Source organism: Oryctolagus cuniculus, chromosome 8 (genome assembly GCF_051225735.1).
Source record: "Oryctolagus cuniculus isolate XC-2025 breed Fujian yellow rabbit chromosome 8, ASM5122573v1, whole genome shotgun sequence".
NCBI lineage: Eukaryota > Metazoa > Chordata > Mammalia > Lagomorpha > Leporidae > Oryctolagus > Oryctolagus cuniculus.
In genome coordinates, this window is record NC_142874.1 from 124,039,817 (window position 1) to 124,057,375 (window position 17,559).

General features: G+C 41.5%; 1 long non-coding RNA gene across 1 annotated transcript in view; it reads right to left on the minus strand.

Moving 5' to 3' along the window:
• The window catches only part of LOC149125138 (uncharacterized), an 83,830-nt gene that overhangs the window by 52,860 nt on the left and 13,411 nt on the right, over positions 1 to 17,559 (minus strand). Inside the window, exon 3 of the long non-coding RNA XR_016212122.1 lies at positions 7,390 to 7,449. This is a non-coding gene — a long non-coding RNA (uncharacterized LOC149125138). The remainder of the gene's footprint in view (positions 1 to 7,389; positions 7,450 to 17,559) is intronic.

Genomic DNA, 17,559 nt, shown 5'->3' on the forward strand with positions numbered 1-17,559 from the left:
ATTAAAGATGAAAAGGAGACATTACAACGAACACCACTGAAATAGAAAAGATCATAGGAAACTACTATGAAGAACCATACACTAACAAACTGGAAAACCTCAAAGAAATAAATTCTTGGAAACATATAACCTACCAAGATTAAATCAAAATGATGTAGACAAACAGACCCACACCAAGCAATGATATTAAAGCAGTAATCAAAAGTCTCCCACTGGGGCCGGCGCTGTGGGGCAGCAGGTTAACACCCTGGCCTGAAGCGCTGGCATCCCATATGGGCACCGGTTCTAGTCCCAACTGCTCCACTTCTGATCTAGCTCTGTTGTGGCCAGGGAAAGCAGAAGATGGCCCAAGCTCTTGGACCCCTGCACCCGCGTGGGAGACCCGGAATAAGCTCCTGGCTCCTGGCATCGGATCGGCGCAATTCTGGCCGTTGCAGCCAACTGAGGAGTGAACCATTGGATGGAAGACCTCTCTCTCTCTCGTTCGCTCGCTGCCTCTCTCAGTGTAACTCTGACTTTCAAATAAATAAATAAATCTTTAAAAAAAAAAAAAAGTCTCCCATCAAGGAAAACTCCAAGACCTGATGGCTTTACTATCGAATTCTACAATGTGTATATATATATATATATATATATTTACAGGCAGAGTGGACAGCAAGAGAGAGAGAGACAGAGAGAAAGGTCTTCCTTTTCCGTTGGTTCACCCTCCAATGGGCGCTGCAGCCGGCGCGCTGCGGCCGGTGCACCGTGCTGATCTGAAGCCAGGAGCCAGGGCCCAAGGACTTGGGTCATCCTCCACTGCACTCCCGGGCCACAGCAGAGAGCTGGCCTGGAAGAGGGGCCACTGGGACAGAATCTGGCACCCCGACCAGGACTAGAACCCGGTGTGCCGGCGATGCAAGTGTAGGATTAGCCTAGTGAGCTGCGGCACCAGCCCAAAACATATATTTTTTAAAAAGATGTATATTTATTTTTTTTGAAAGGCAGAGTTACAGAGAAGAAGAGGCAGAGACAGAGGATGGACCACACCAAAGCCAGGAACCAGGAGCTTCATCTGGGTCTCCCATGTGAGTACAGGGACTCAAGTACTTGGGTCATCTTCTGCTACTTTCCCAGGCACATTAGCAGGGAGCTGGATCAAAAGTGGAGCAGCCGGACTCAAACTGGTGCCCATATGGGATGCTAGCATTGCAGGCAGTGGTTTTACCTGCTGCTCCACAGTACCAGTCCCTATAAAACATTTAAAGAGGAAATAATTCCAGTACTTTTCAAACTATTCCAAAATACTGAAAATAATGGAACTCTGCCAAACTTTTTATGAGGCCAGCATCACTTTGGTACCACAACCAAAGGTACAACATGAAAAATACACACCTATATCTTTAATGAACAAAGATGCAAAGAATCTCAACAAAATATTAGCAACCAAATCCAAAACCACACCAAGAAGATCATACTTCACAATCAAGCAGGATTTATCCCAGAGATGCAAGAGTGGATCACATTTGCAAATCAATAAGTGTCACAAATCCCATCAACAGAATGAAGAACAAAAACTATATGGTCACCTCAACAGATGCAGAGAAAGCATTTGATAAGATTCAATACCTCTTCATGAGGTATTGAAAAACCCTCCACATATTGGGTATAGATGTAACATTCCTCAAAATTATAAAGTTGTATATGACAAAACAACAGCATCTATTAAACTGAATGGGGAAAACCTGAAAGCATTTCCCCTCAGATTTGAAGATTATCACTTCCACCACTCTTATTCAATATTTTATTGGAATTTTAGCAAGAGCAATTAGGAAAGAGAAAGAAATAAAGGAAATGAAAATTATAAAAGAGGAAGTCAGCATATCCATGTTTTCGGATGACATGACATTGCAGATGGAAAATACTCAACACTGCACCAAAAAGCTATTAGAATTGATAAGTCAATTCAGCAAAGTTGCAGGTTATAAAACAAACATGCAAAAAATAGTAACTTTTTTAGATGTTAATGATGAATTCACTGAAAAAGAAATTAAGAAATCCCATTCGCAATAGCCACAAAAAATCAAATATTTAGTAATAAATTTAACAAAAGAAGTTAAAGATCTCTACAATAAAAATTATAAAACACTGATGAAAGAAATCATCAATGACACAAAAAACGGAAAGATAGTCTCTGCTCATGGATTGGAGCAATCAATATTATTAAAATGTCTATATTGCCTAAAGCTATCTATAGATGCAGTGCAATCCTTATCAAATTTCCAATAACATTCTTTACAGAATTAGAAAAAACAATATTGGGGCTAATGTTGTGTCACAGTCGGTAAAGCCAGTGTCACATTCCCTATGGGCCATCTGGGGAGTGAACCAGCAGATAGATCTTTCTCTTTGTCTCTCCCTCTCTTTTGTAACTCTTTCAACTATTTTTTTAAAAAAGAAAAAATAATCCTAAAATTTGTATGGAATCACAAAAGACCCAGAATAGCCAAAGCTGGAGACATCACAATACCTGGCTTCAAAGCATACTACAAAGCTATAGTAATTAAAACAACAAGTTACTGGCATAAGGAACAATATATAGGCTAATCCTCCGCCTGCGGCAGCGGCACCCCAGGTTCTAGTCCCAGTCGGGGCGCCGGATTCTGTCCTGGTTGCCCCTCTTCCAGTCCAGCTCTCTGCTGTGGCCCGGAAGTGCAGTGGAGGATGGCCCAAGTCCTTGGGCCCTGTACCCGCATGGGAGACCAGGAGAAGCACCTGGCTCCTGGCTTCAGATTAGCACGGTGCGCCGGCCGCAGTGCACCAGCCGCAGCGGCCATTGTGGGGGGTGAACCAACAGAAAAAAGGAAGACCTTTCTCTCTGTCTCTCTCTCTCTCTCACTGTCCACTCTGCCTGTCAAAAAAAAAAATTAAATAAAATAAAGTTAAAGGAGAAAAAAGTATATTCCACACAAATAGTAACCAAAAGAGAACAGCATGACCATACTAATATCAGACAAAATAGACTTTAAAGTAAAAAAGGTTTAATGAGTATAGTTTCCATGTTGTAAGACAAAAACAGTTCTGAAATAGAAGATGTCAGTTATTACACAGTATCTTGTACTTAATACCATTGAACTGTACACTTAAAATTAGTTAAAATGGTAAATTTTATGTTATATATATATCACAATAAAAATTTGAAAAACAAGAAAAAAGTATGTTTATATTTATAGACTCTCCTAATTCAGAAAAAGGTCTTCCTTTTTTGTAGTAGTGATTATGTTAGCAGACATTAAAATAATTTCTGTTATGACTTATTAAAAGAAGGTAGAGAAAAGACACAGACAATGATTGTCCCTAAACCCTGTGGACCCATTTCTGCCCTTATCTTGACCAATTTCTCAGCCACATTTAACACTGTCATTTATTTATATTTCTTTCTATATGAAGAAAACATCAATCTTTGAAAGATACTAGCCCTTCTAGATATAACAATACAGTGTCCTATCAACTATATTGGAGCTTGAGGCAAAGAGAAAATTCAATAATTTGGAACTTGTCTTTATTTTAAAACTTCGTGATTTGTACATCACGGGTTTTTTTAATTAATTGTTTTTTTTTTAAAATAGTGCATTAAAATATTATTTGTTTTAATTACATTTCTGACACCTCCAATTGCCCAAGGCAAGTCCCAGTCCTGAAGAAACTCTCTTCCTTTTGCTTCTGTGATACTATAGTTGCCAACTTTTTCTCCTTTCTTTCTGAGCTCTCCTTCTCAGTCTTCATTGCAGCTCTTTCTCTGGCTACTAAGTGTCAGTGTTTTCGGGTTCTGTTTTAGGTCTTGTCTTCTTTTTCCACGCATACCGTCCGAGTGACCTCAGCCATTCTACATCCCACTGATATGCAAACTGCTTCATCTTCACGTCATCCTCCATTAATGTTAATCTAACCTCAATCCCCCAATTGGGTGGGTAAATCTCCTTTCCTGTGACACATGTCCAGAGACTTGCTTCCTACTTCTGGTGAAGTAATACTGGCAGCCAAAAATTAAATCTCTGTACTCACAAAAACCCTCTCCCCACAGTCCTCATGCCTGTCTCACACTCTAGGGTGCAGGAGAAAAGGCAACAGAGATTCCCCAGGCCCTCCATCCTATCACACTGTCCCCCTTTATCCTCCAGTTACTCAAATAGGCCAAAATTCATCTCAAGTCCAAAACCTCATACACTGTCCCTTCTACAGGGGATGTTTCCTTACTTTCCTAGCAAACCGCTACTACTCTTTCAGGTCTCAGCCTACATATTCCTTCCAAAGAGACCTTCTGTGATCTCCAGATTACATTAGTTCCTCCTGCCCCATGTGCACCTTCAGAACTCTGAACCTTCTCTTTATTTTTTTATTTGAGAGACAGAGGCAGAGAGTGCACTCCTGTCTGCTGGCTCACTCCCCCAAATACCTGCTATAGCCAGAAGGCTGAAGCTGGGAGCCAGAAACTCAATCCAGTTGTACCGGTGGGTGGCAGGAAGTCAAGCACCAAGCCCTTACAGCTGCCTCCCAGGGTCCACATTAGCAGGAGCTGGAGTCAGGAGTCAGAGGCAGGTATCAAAACCAGACGCTCTAAAGCAGGGGTCTTAACAACTGGGCCAAATGCCCACCTCTGCAGTTTCTCTTTCATATCCCTCATTCTGGATTATTATAACCACTTGCTCCACTTACTATTTTTTTAACGAAATCTTTTTTAAAAAAGATTTATTTATTTATCTGAAAGGCAGAGTTACAGAGAAGTAAAGGCAGAGAGAGAGAGGAGAGAAAGAGAGAGAGACAGAGAGAGAGAGAGAGAGTGAGAGAGAGAGAGGGCTTCTATCCACTGAGTCACTCCCCAAATGGCTGCAACAGCTGGAGATGGGCCGATCTGAAGCCAGGAGCCAGAAGCCTCCCCCAGATCTCCCACACAGGTGCTGGGGCCCAAGGTTTTAGGCCATCTTCTACTGCTTTTCCAGACCATAACAGGGAGCTGGATCAGAAGTAGAGCAGCCAAGACTTGAACTGGAGCTCATGTGAGATGCCAGCACTGTAGGGGGCGGCTTTAACCGCTATACCACAGCGCTGGCCCCTCCACTTATTATTTTCACAACTAGCCTATAAGGTCCATGAAGGCAGGAGCCATGTCCATCTTGTTCAGTATTATATAGCCAGCCCTAACACAGCTTCTACCACTTATGAGCCATTCGGTTATAATTATGTGAGGGACAGGAGGGCAGTCAGTGAAAATCAAATACCACCAAAACAGAATCCATGCAATGTGCAAACAAGCAAAACATAGCAGATGCAAAAAAAAAAAAAATCACAAAATCCAGCCACTATTAGGAAGCATCTAATTAGAAAGTTTCATTTCTTCCTAACCCTGAGCCCACCTCTTTCACTAAGCACGCAGAACTCCTCACGCAGGTACCGCTCATCTAACAGGCAGAGCACAGCCCATTTGTTGGCGTGTCCATATTGGGGCCTCTGAACATCTTGGCAGATCCTGTGGAGCCATCTGGCCTTTAGCATCCCTCCTGAAACTCATTTCTGCTCTTCTGTGATCAAATGTTCTGCCCATTGATCTTTTCCGGGACGCAGAGTTTTACTTGCTGTTTGCTGGCCACTGTGTCTCACCAAAGAGCACACAGTGAGAGGGAACAGATTCAAGTCTGCCAGATCACCACTAAGACTCTGGGACCTCTTCCCAACATAGTTGGGCTCATAGTGCTTTCTGAGAAGATTATGCTGATCAAATAGGATGCTCACATTACATGCTTTGTAAAACAAACACATTCAGTTTTATTAGCCAACAAGTTGGAACAAGCCCAACTCCATACATTTTTTAGCAAAGAAAACTTAATTGCCTAATTTTAGCCTGTCCATTAAAAAGTGATGGGATATACAGCAAATAAGAGTCAGCAGAATCAAGTTGGAAAATACAGAGTGTGGCTCTGGGGGACTTCACTGAAGACCTCCGGAGAGGAAAGAGACCTCTCTTGTTCTGGGAGAACACAGACTCACTCTCACATAAACTGGACATATATTTTAGCACAAGGTAACCAGCTTCTTGTAATCCCCTAAAATGGTGAAATGATTTTTAAAAAATCACAGAGAATAGATAACTTTATTAACTATACTGTCTGTGGCTAATATTCCCTATTAGCATATTGAATTTTTCAAAGAAAATCCTGGCACTTTGCCTGATCACGTATCCTTACATGAACATTAAGGACTTATATAATGTCCTTATATTCAGGACTGAGACTCACAAAGCAAAAGAAACCTTACTAACAAATTAAATCATCCATGAAAATACTGTAGCCTTAAATATTTTAACATGAGAAAACTGAATATAAGTCCCCTTGAAAATATATTCTTGTTTCACAATAAACATCAGCCCTATTTATAATGTAATGCCAAAAATAGATACACACTGCTTAATGTTTGGAGAAGGATCTAGACATGCTTTCTACACTGCACAGGCTCTTACAGTAAATGTGAATATTTTTGCAATTCATTGTCCTGGGGTCTTTTCCTCTGAACATCAATATGTTAGCCCTGGATGCGTAAATCCAGGCAGGATGAGAAACTCTGACGATATAAGACTCACTACTCCGACTGCTCCCAAACAGCAAAGGATAAAACCCCCTCACAGAAGGGCCACTCATTTTATCACTGTGCATCCCAGTCGTGGCTTTCCTTGTGATGCTATATTTTCTTCCAATCAGAGATTCGTAAGGGAAATCTGTGTGCCAAAGAATATAATGAGGGACACGTTTTAGATCTTTTCCCCATGGAGGACAGAGTCACCAGCCCCTGAGACTTTTTAACAGTCTGGCTGATGATTTGGTGCCAACACCAACTGCTGGTAATATCATCTAATCAGCCAGGATGAGGCTTTTGTTCTGCTTTTTGTGATTTTTGTTTTTTGAACATTTAAAGTTGCCAACAATCCCAAATGGTGTCTCATTAATTCTCTCCAATTTGTTTCTATTTGAAGATTTTAAAAACTATTTTATTTGGACCAAATTATAATAAATGCATAAATGACCCACCATTGAAAAGGAAAAAAAAAATATTTGTCAAGCCACAAAAGGGAAAAGTGCACCTCCATACTCTTTTCCTACCTACATTTGTCATCAACAACAGTAGTGATGTATTGAGTACCACTGGATCATAGGAGGAACTCTGGGAGTTAAAATTACTAAAGCTAGACTTAGGCAGTTTATCAACCCAGAACAAGGTCAGAACATTTGCTTACAGAAACAAAAAGCCGTTTCTATTCCTAACCACTTATAATTTAAATTCTTCTTCTTTTTTTTTTTTTAAGAAAGAACATAGTTTAAAAAGCAAAACTTTTTTTCCACATATGACATTCCAACTTACAATAGATCAAGCATTGCTCAGGTTGATAGCCAGACGAGGTTATAAAACAAGTGTGGATATCTGTAGAGAGAAAAATAACAGTTACTTGATGAATCTCAAACAGAACAAGAAATTATGATAGCATGATACCAGAGTCATAAAACTCTCTTCTCCTTCTCATCTTACCCCTCTTTGAGATTCTAGTCTCAGCATTCTATTTTTACATTTCCATACAGCTATTGCTAATGTAATATAATGTATAAATGTCCATTAACTGGCAAAATACTTAAAATCAAATATTTCTTCCTAGAAAATGTAAAGGAAAGTTTTTCCCACAAACTATCTTAAATAAAACTCTCCTTACAAACTTTTACAAACATTTCTACTAATCGCTTGCTAGGATTTGAAGTACATAAATTCTAATGTTCATTTTTAAATGTATGTCAAAAGGAAAAGGTTCCTATAAAAATACAGGAAAAATAGAATCTTACTGAGATATAGAAATCTATTAAATCTATCCACAATGAGTATTTTATTATTTATGTATGTATTTTTCCTTTTTAGAAAGGTATAGAGCAGAGATTTTCCATTTACTGGTCCATTCCTCAAATGCCTGCAACAGCCAGGACTGGGTCATGTCAAAGCCAGGAGCCCAGAGCTCAATTCTAGATCTCCCAAGAGAATGAAGGAACCCACCAATCCGAGTCTTCTGCTGCCTCCCAGGGTGTGCATCAGCAGGAAGCTGGTTGGGAAACAGAGGAGCCAGGCCAGGAACCAGGCTTTGCTATATGGGATACAGACCCCCTCCCCCAAGTAGTATAGCAACTGCCACGCCAAACATCCATCCCTCATGAGTGCTTTAATTCTCAAAGGAAAAAAATAACACTGAAAAGGAGGCTTAGAACAGAAATTATGGCCAGATTATATGTATTTACAGAATACCAGATCATGTTTATATATCTACATAATCTTGCATCCCTTAATGAAAATATTCTTCACATTGCCTACTGAGTAGTTGCACACATAGTCTATTACAATACTCAAATATTTAACAGATATTATACAGAAGCAGTAAAAATTTTTTTCACCAGCGCCGCGGCTCACTAGGCTAATCCTCCACCTTGCGGCGCCGGCACACAGGGTTCTAGTCCCGGTTAGGGCGCCGGATTCTGTCCTGGTTGCCCCTCTTCCAGGCCAGCTCTCTGCTGTGGCCAGGGAGTGCAGTGCAGGATGACTCAAGTGCTTGGGCCCTGCACCCCATGGGAGACCAGGAGAAGTACCTGGCTCCTGCCATCAGATCAGCGCGGTGCACCGGCCACAGCGCACCAGTCGCAGCGGCCATTGGAGGGTGAACCAACGGCAAAGGAAGACCTTTCTCTCTGTCTCTCTCTCTCACTGTCCACTCTGCCTGTCAAAAAAAAAATTTGGATTTCCGGCAAGATGGCGGAATAGGAAGGGAGCACACTGATAGTCTGGGGAGAGATAGTTTAATAAAAGTGGAGATACTGCAGGTTCAAGGAAGAGTAGGGGAGGAAACAGCAGAAGAAACTCTTCCGGAACGCGTGACTCACAGCGGACCTGCGTGGAGAGCGTAGGAGCCCACAGTTCGGGACATCAGCGGCAGACTCAACACACCAGCGCTGGAACGCGAGGTGAGCCGAACCTCAATAGCCCGAGACACCGGCAGGCAAGAGGAGACTAGAGGGAACGACCCCCGGGGGGGGAAGTTCACAAGGCTAACTGGAAGAGAGAGAGAGAGAGAGAAAAGGGTGACTAGTACGGACACGGGTTTCTCTCTCTCCGCTCACCTCTCAAGGGCGAGCAAGACAAAGAGCAGGCGCCATCTTGGACATACGTCATAAGCAGAGCGACCTCAGGTCTGCACCGGCCCTGAGCCTAGCAGAAAAACCTGACTCTGGGCGGGGCGAATTAACAGGAGATTAGGAGCTAGTAAATTTGTGGTGCTACTGAACTGAGACTGTGAAAAAAGAGACGGTGGGGGAGAGAACTCACGGAATTCACGTGAGCACTCTCCAGAGACGCTACAATTCCGTAACTTTGGCAACCCAGTGGGAGGCTGAAGGAGAATTTGAGCCCACTCTAAGGGCCAAACAGATTCCCTGTGGGGATCTTGGGAAAGAGCTTCCGATCTCTGGCTCCTGTGGGTATATCATTTGCCTGCTAACTACCTCCAACTTCGTTCAGCTGTGTGGAATTACTTCCCTTTTGAATCAAAAAAAAAAAGAGAGACAGAGAGAGATTTACCACGCCTAAACTGGGAGTGTCACCTTTGGCACACCAAACAGAGCTCTCAGGCCACACCCATCTCAAGCCCTAAGGCTCCATCAAAAACAGATAGTCCACTTAATCTAGAGTCATAGTATAACAAGAAAAAGCACCACAGTGAAGAAACCAAATATCTCCAATATGCCAAATAACAAACGCAAAAACAGAGGTAATAAAAACAAGGAAGTCACCATGACGCCCTCAAATGAAAAAGACACCCCAATTCAAGATTATGAAGATGATGACATAGAAGAAATGCAAGAAGCAGATCTCAAAAAATTGATAAGAACATTAAGAAGTTCTCAAAAACAAATTCTGGAACTACACAAATCCTTAATGGACAAGATAGAAAATCTCTCTCGTGAAAATGAAATATTAAGGAGGAATCAAAATGAAACGAAACAACTAGTACAACAGGAAACTGTGATAGTGACTGAAGTGAAGAATTCAATAGATCAAATGAAAAACACAATAGAGAGCCTTACAAACAGAATGGGTGAAGCAGAAGAGAGAATATCGGACTTAGAAGACAGAGAACAGGAAAGGATACAGTCAGACCAAAGAAAAGAAGAGGAAATTAGAAATCTGAAACATATTGTCAGGAATCTTCAGGATACTATTAAAAAACCCAACATTCGGGTTCTAGGAGTTCCTGAAGGCATGGAGAGGGAGAAAGGATTAGAAGGCCTTTTTAGTGAGATATTAGCAGAAAATTTCCCAGGTTTGGAGAAGGACAGAGAAATCCTAGTACAGGAAGCCCACAGAACCCCTAATAAACACGACCAAAAGAGATCCTCACCACGACACGTTGTAATTAAACTCTCCACAGTGAAACATAAAGAAAAGATCCTAAAATGTGCAAGAGAGAAACGTCAGATTACTCTCAGAGGATCTCCAATCAGACTCACAGCTGACTTCTCATCAGAAACTCTAAAAGCTAGGAGGGAATGGCGAGATATAGCCCAGGTACTAAGAGAGAACAACTGCCAGCCCAGAATATTATATCCTGCAAAGCTATCATTTGTGAATGAAGGTGAAATAAAGACTTTTCATTGCAAACAGAAATTGAAAGAATTTGTTGCCACTCGTCCAGCCCTGCAACAGATGCTTAAAGATGTGTTACACACAGAAACACAGAAACACGGTCATCAGTATGAAAGAAGATAAAGGAAGGAAACCTCACAGCAAAAGATCACAGGGAATTCAAAGCATATATTAGAACTTATCTTTGGCAAATGGCAGGGCAAAGTTACCACTTTTCATTAGTCACATTGAACGTTAATGGCCTGAACTGTCCAGTTAAAAGACACCGATTGGGGTTTGCTTTTTAACCTGATGCAATTTTAAATGATGCTTAATTTTGTTTTTAAATTTCAAATCCTAGCTCTTACCCATACATGGAACAACAATTAAATTGTACATGTAATTCGCCACTTTGCTACACTAACATTGTTCCAGGGGTACTTATGATGTACTTTTGAATTTTCTATACATGCAATAATGACATTTGCTAGCAGTTTTATGTCTTCCTTCCCAATATGTATGCATTTTGTATCCTTTCTTTGTGTTACTGCACTGTCTAGTAATTCCACCATAATATTGAAAAGTAGTGGTGAGAAAAAGACACTTCCCCCTTTCCCCAACTTAAGGGAAAACTGTCCAATTTCACTATTAAAGTTGGTTTTGGTAGATATTCTTTATCTAGATGAGGAATTTCTCTTCTGTTTCTTGTTTGCTCAGTTTTTTTATGCCAAATATCTTTTACAAAAGTTGATGTAACCATTTAACATTTTTGCAGTTTGTGTAGTATGTCCAATTTATTGATTTTTTAAAATGCTGACAGCCTTGCTTACGTGGGATAAATACCACTTGCTTGTACTACATAAAATTGTTGGATTTTACCTATTATTTAAAAAAAAGAGAGATTTCTAAAGGCAACCCAGAGGAATCCTTAATCCAGTTCTTCATTAGAAGAGATGTGCAATTCGGGACATGCTCAAGCTGACTTACCTCAAACGGTAGAGTTAGAAACATACCAGGGGATTCCAATTCAATCCCATCAAGGTGGCATGTACCAATGCCATCTCACTAGTCCCAGTGATCAATTTCCGTTCACAATTGATCATAATGATAGGACTAAGAACCAAAGGGATCACATAAACAAGAATAGTGTCTGCAAATACTAGCTGATAGAATCAAAAAGGGAGAGAATGATCCAACATGGGAAGTGAGATACACAGCAGACCCATAGAATGGCAGATGTCCTAAACAGCACTCTGGCCTCAGAATCAGCCCTTAAGGCATGCGGATCCAGCTGAAAAGCCCATGAGAGTATTTCAGGCATGGAAAGCCAAGACACTCTGGGGAAAAAAAAATGAAAGATCTCCACGAGTGAGATCCCAGTGGAAAGAACGGGTCATCAAAGAAGGAGGTACCTTTCTCTGAAGGGAGGAGAGAACTTCCACTTTGACCATGGCCTTGTCTAAATATTATCAGAGTCAGTGAACTCAGGGGGCTTCCATAGCCTTGGAAACTCATGACAAGAGCCTAGGGTGATTACTGATGCCATAAACAAGAGTGTCAATTTGTTAAGTCAACAACAGGAGTCACTGTGTACTTACTCCTCATGTAGGATCTTTGTCCTTAGTGGGCTGTACATTGAGATTTAATGCTATAACTAGTACTCAAATAGTATTTTTCACTTTATGTTTCTGTGTGGGAGCAAACTGTTGAAATCTTTACTTAATGTATGCTAAACTGATCTTCTGTATATAAAGAGAATCGAAAATGAATCTTGATGTGAATGGAAGGGGAGAGGGAGTGGGAAAGGGGAGGGTTGCGGGTGGGAGGGACGTTATGGGGGGCAAGACATTGTAATCCATAAGCTGTACTTTGGAAATTTATATTCATTAAATAAAAGTTAAAAAAAAAATAAAAAATAAATAAAATAAATAAATAAATAAATAAAAAAAAAAAAAAAATTTTTTTTCATGTTCTCTTAGTTGTTATATAATTCCTATATGCAAGATGAAAATCTTTGTACAATGTGTGTAGTTTTGGAAAATGGATACAAAATTAGAGTTGGGAGACAGACCCTGACAAGGACATGTAATATTTCCCAAAGTTCAAAACTATTTTCTCTTCCTAGAAAAGAAAAGACATTTTTTTCGTTGCTCATAGATACAGAGTAAGGACTCTGATTGTGATCAGACAATGACCCGTGGCTGGTTCCACGAGGATGTGGACTCAATTAATGCACAGGATTAGTGCATCACTGTTTAAAAAGATTGTCTTAATGTGAACAGCCACTGAGCAGCATGAATTCTTGTGTTCCATGCCCGCTTTGGCTCCACTTCCTTTTGTTACCTCTGGCTATACTCTTCATGGTCACTGTTTTGTCTTAGAGCCTTTAAAAACAGCCAATCTCTGAGTAGCACTTACTAATTATTTCAGACTTGGAAGCAAGTCACTCTAAAGAGGTTTCCATTCTACCTTTAGCCCTAGCATTTTTCCCAGCAAAGAACAACCGTTTGGTCTTTTAAGAGCATCTGCATGTGTTTGGGAAAAAATGTTTTTTTGTAAGAATGAAGATTAAGTCCCTAAAATCTCTCAGGCTGGCCGGCGCTGAGACTCACCTGCAGCACCGGCACCCTGGGGGTTCTGGTCCTGTTGGGGCGCCGGATTCTGTCCCGGTTGCTCCTCTTCCGGTCCAGCTCTCTGCTGTGGCCCGGGAGGGCAGTAGAGGATGGCTCAAGTGCTTGGGCCCCGCACCCGCATGGGAGACCAGGAGGAAGCACCTGGCTCCTGGCTTCGGATTGGCACAGAGTGCCAGCCACAGCGCAAGGGCCATGGTGGCCATTTGGGGGGTGAGCCAACGGAAAGGGGAGACCCTTCTCTCTGTCTCTCTCTCTCTAACTCTGCCTGTCAAAAAATAAATAAAATAAAATCTCTCAGGCCACCAAGTCCTCTCCTGTAAACCTGAAGGCCTCTCACTCCCTTTATGTGCAAATCTTTATTTCCTAATAAAAATGTTCATGTAGGGGACAGCATTGTGGCACAACAGATTAAGCTGTCATCTGTCATGCTGGCACCCCATATGAGAACCGGTTTGAGTCCTGGCTGCTCCAATGCTGGTCCAGCCCTCTGTTAATGTGCCTGGGAAAACAATGGAAGATAACCCAAGTACTACAACTCACGTGGAAGACCTGGATGGAGTTCCAGGCTCCTGGCCTTGATCTGGCCCATCCCTGGCCCTTGCAGCCATCTGGGGAATGAATCAGTAAATGGAAGATCTCTCAATCCCTCTCTCTCTCTCTCTCCACCTCGTTCTTGCAATCTCTGTAACTCTGCCATCAAGAAATAAATCTTTTTTAATAGTAAATAAATATGTTCATATAGAGGTAGAATTACATAAAGGGTTGAATTGGTACATGGAGGCCACAGAGTAGTTAAAACATACATATAAAAAGATCACTTAAAACTATTTGATGTAGAAGAATTATTCAAATTATTGTTCTAGAATGTGTTTCAAGGCAATCCTTATATCCCATCATTAATAATGCTCTTGGGCCAGCGCCGTGGCTCACTTGGTTAATCCTTTGCCTGCGGCGCCGGCATCCCATATGGGTGCCAGGTTTTAGTCCTGGTTGCCCCTCTTCCAGTCCAGCTCTCTGCTGTGGCCCAGGAGGGCAGTGGAGGATGGCCCAAGACCAGGAGGAAGCGCCTGGCTCCTGGCTTCGGATTGGCGTAGCTCTGGCCGTAGCGGCCATTGGGGGGTGAACCAATGGAAGGAAGACCTTTCTCTCTGTCTCTCTCTCTATTACTGTCTGACTCTATATGTCAAATTAAAAATAAAATTAAAAAAAATAATGCTCTTAAGAGCATGCTGTGACATTGAACAATTACCTTGAATTAATATAGAAGTCTCAATCCACCAAAAAAATGCATCTTGCCTTTGAAGTAGGAAGGGGGGGGGTGTCTTCCATGTAAGCTGGAGGTTATAAAGAGCTTTACAGTAATTCCCTTCCTATCCCTCCTTGAACACACACACACACACACACAGCTCCAGCCAAGGGGTAGAAGTAGATCCTCACAGAAACCCCCCCCCCAAAAGAGAAGCACCTGCATTCAACTAAGCTAATAACCAAAACTCATACAAAGATGAACAGAATGATTAACTGTGCCAGGCACTGCACTACAAGCTTTCTGTAAATTGTCTCATTCAAATAAAATAACTCTATAAGCCATGCATGAGGAATTTGAGAAACTGACAACGCTAGAAAGGAGTGGAGCTAGAATTCAAGCCCAGCTTGTCTTATCCCAAAGCCCCAGGCTCTTGCTGTCCCAGGCACAACAGCTTTACCATCAAATATAAACCCTTAAAGAATCTTCAGTAGTTACTTCAGAGCTCATATCTCTATTCTCCATTCTTGTCTTTACACTGCCATGTGTTTTAGTTGAAATATCAATTTACTTCCTTCAATGCTGTGGCCAATTATGGTAACAGGACTTCTAATATTGAACCAACAATCAAAATCAGGAAGCTGTAATGAAAATTTTCAGAGAAAAATAAGGCAAGAGTTGGAAGAGCATGAAAGAAGGGAAATTAAAATGACTATGACTTATCAGTGGAGAAATAGATATGTTTGTTGTGGTATAATCTCAAATGTAATCTGTATAGTAGTTGAAATCAATGAATATTTAATGTGTGAATATGGGAAAATCTGAAAAGCTTAACTTTGAATGCAGAAATCAAGTTAGAATATGTCACTGACTTACTCTGTTTTGTGTCATTATGAAAAAATACCTGATGCTGGGCAATGTATAAACACCAAATGCTGGGTAACTGTATAAAGAACACAGGTGCATTTGGCTCACAATTCTGGTAGCTGGACAGTCCAAACCAATTGGCACTGGCCTCTGGTGAGGAACTCCCTGCCTGTATAACATGGCAGAGAAGTATGTATGTGAGCAAGGAAGCAGGAGACCAGCAAGGGCCAGGCTCACTCTTTTACAGTAACTCCTTCTCACTTAATTCCCTCAATATGAGTTTTGGTGGTGATAAATCCCATTCAGACCACAGCAGTGATGTACTTCACGTCATACATTTAATTGTTAAAGTCATAATATTATATAATGATGTGAATACACACATATACAAAATGCATTCAGAAGCAAATGATTACTCCTGGAGGACTTAGGGAGTTATGGGCTGAGAAGAAGGGAATTGAAGACTTCGACTATATCTGTAATATTGTGTTAATTAAAAAAAAAATACAAAGAAAAGGTAGAAAAAACATTAACGCTTGCTAAAGGTAGGTGGTGGCTATATGGCACTTGTTATATTGATCTCTATGGTTTCTTGAATGTTTGAAATGTTTGCATTTCATCATAACTTTCTATATATTTTATCAAGATTAATAGATAGGTGATAGATAAATATAGACATAGATCTTATAGGTATAGTCTCTGAGGAAAAAGAAAGCAATCCATGGGAGAGAGACTGATGGAAGAGTTCTCCATGCTGACCACTGGAAGACACTTAAGAATGTGGAGCAGTTTGGGGGCAGTTTTGAATGAGCAGATTAAGAGGAAGATGTCATAGTAATGGTAGAGTGTAGGTGGAAAAGGAGAGAGGGTGAGAAGACAGAATACCTAACGGCAGTGGGGAGAGCTATCTGTGAATGAAGAGTCTGGCTGGAGTTGAGATTCTGCTATATCCAAGTAGGGGAGAATAAAAGGAGTCTGATGTCTGATGAACTGCAGGAATCACAAATAAGTAAGATATAAGGAGAGACAAGGGAACAAGATTCAGCAAAAGGACCTTAGAGGTGAAGGCAGTGAATTCAGCAGCTGACAGCAGAACCCTCAGGGACCCAGGCAATCCCAGAGGATGTGTCAGCCTCCTGTATGTGAATTAACAGCTGTCCCAAACTTAGAAAATTTGAGGCATAACTTTCCCACCACACCCAAAACCAAAGAAACATTTTATTTTCTATTCTCAAAAACAAAATCATGTAATACATTTGTAGGGATCCAAAATGAGAAGGTGCTGGTGGCAGATTTACAAAGGCTCAAAGGCAGCTACAACACCCAAGTTCCAACTGGATTAGTTCCAGGTAGCACTTCTGGCTACAGCAGGAGCAATGCCATTCACCTCAGGGCAAAGCACTCTGGGATCTAAATCATTGTGTTTTAAAGCTAACCAGGCCCACTCCAGAAGCCTTTTGTTTTCACTGTACCAAAGGGCAAGGAAGTACCCTTCTCACTTTGCAAAGTCGTCATTGACAGAGATGCTTGAGACAAGAGCTTCACTAAAAGGAAGCACAGAGAGCAGAGGGGGCGGCACCAGCTCAGCCTCACTGGGGTGCAGCTTGGCCACACCAGGCCTGTTGCTGGCATCTGCAGCTGGACTACAGTGGCCACAGCAGACTTCCAGTTTCAGCAGCTGTGGCAACCTAGTGGGGAAGCCCCTGCAGCGAGCTCTAGCCTGAGCTCTGCACAGAAACAAAAAGCAACTGATGGGAGAATTTACACAAATATGTGGAGGACAAGAACTCCACAAGCAATCACAATGGGATGAAGAGCAATTTGAGAGGTGAACGCTTTTGTGCTCCCAGGGTGGGAAAGGCTGAAATTTTCAAGTCACAGTAAGCAATCCCCAATTTGCGATGTATGAAGAAAGACAAAATCATCAAAATGAGAGAGGCAGAGGCAGGGGAAAATATTTGCTGATATGATGTTGAGCAATATTCATGGCATCTCAGGAGGAGAAAAATATTCATCCTCTGACACGTGCCCTGGCCTGGGCTGAGAAGCACATGAGCCCACTGGTCTGTTGCAAACGCAGGTACGCCTACTTACCTGGCACTTTGCCCATCTCTGGAATCATGCTGTCTTTCTGAA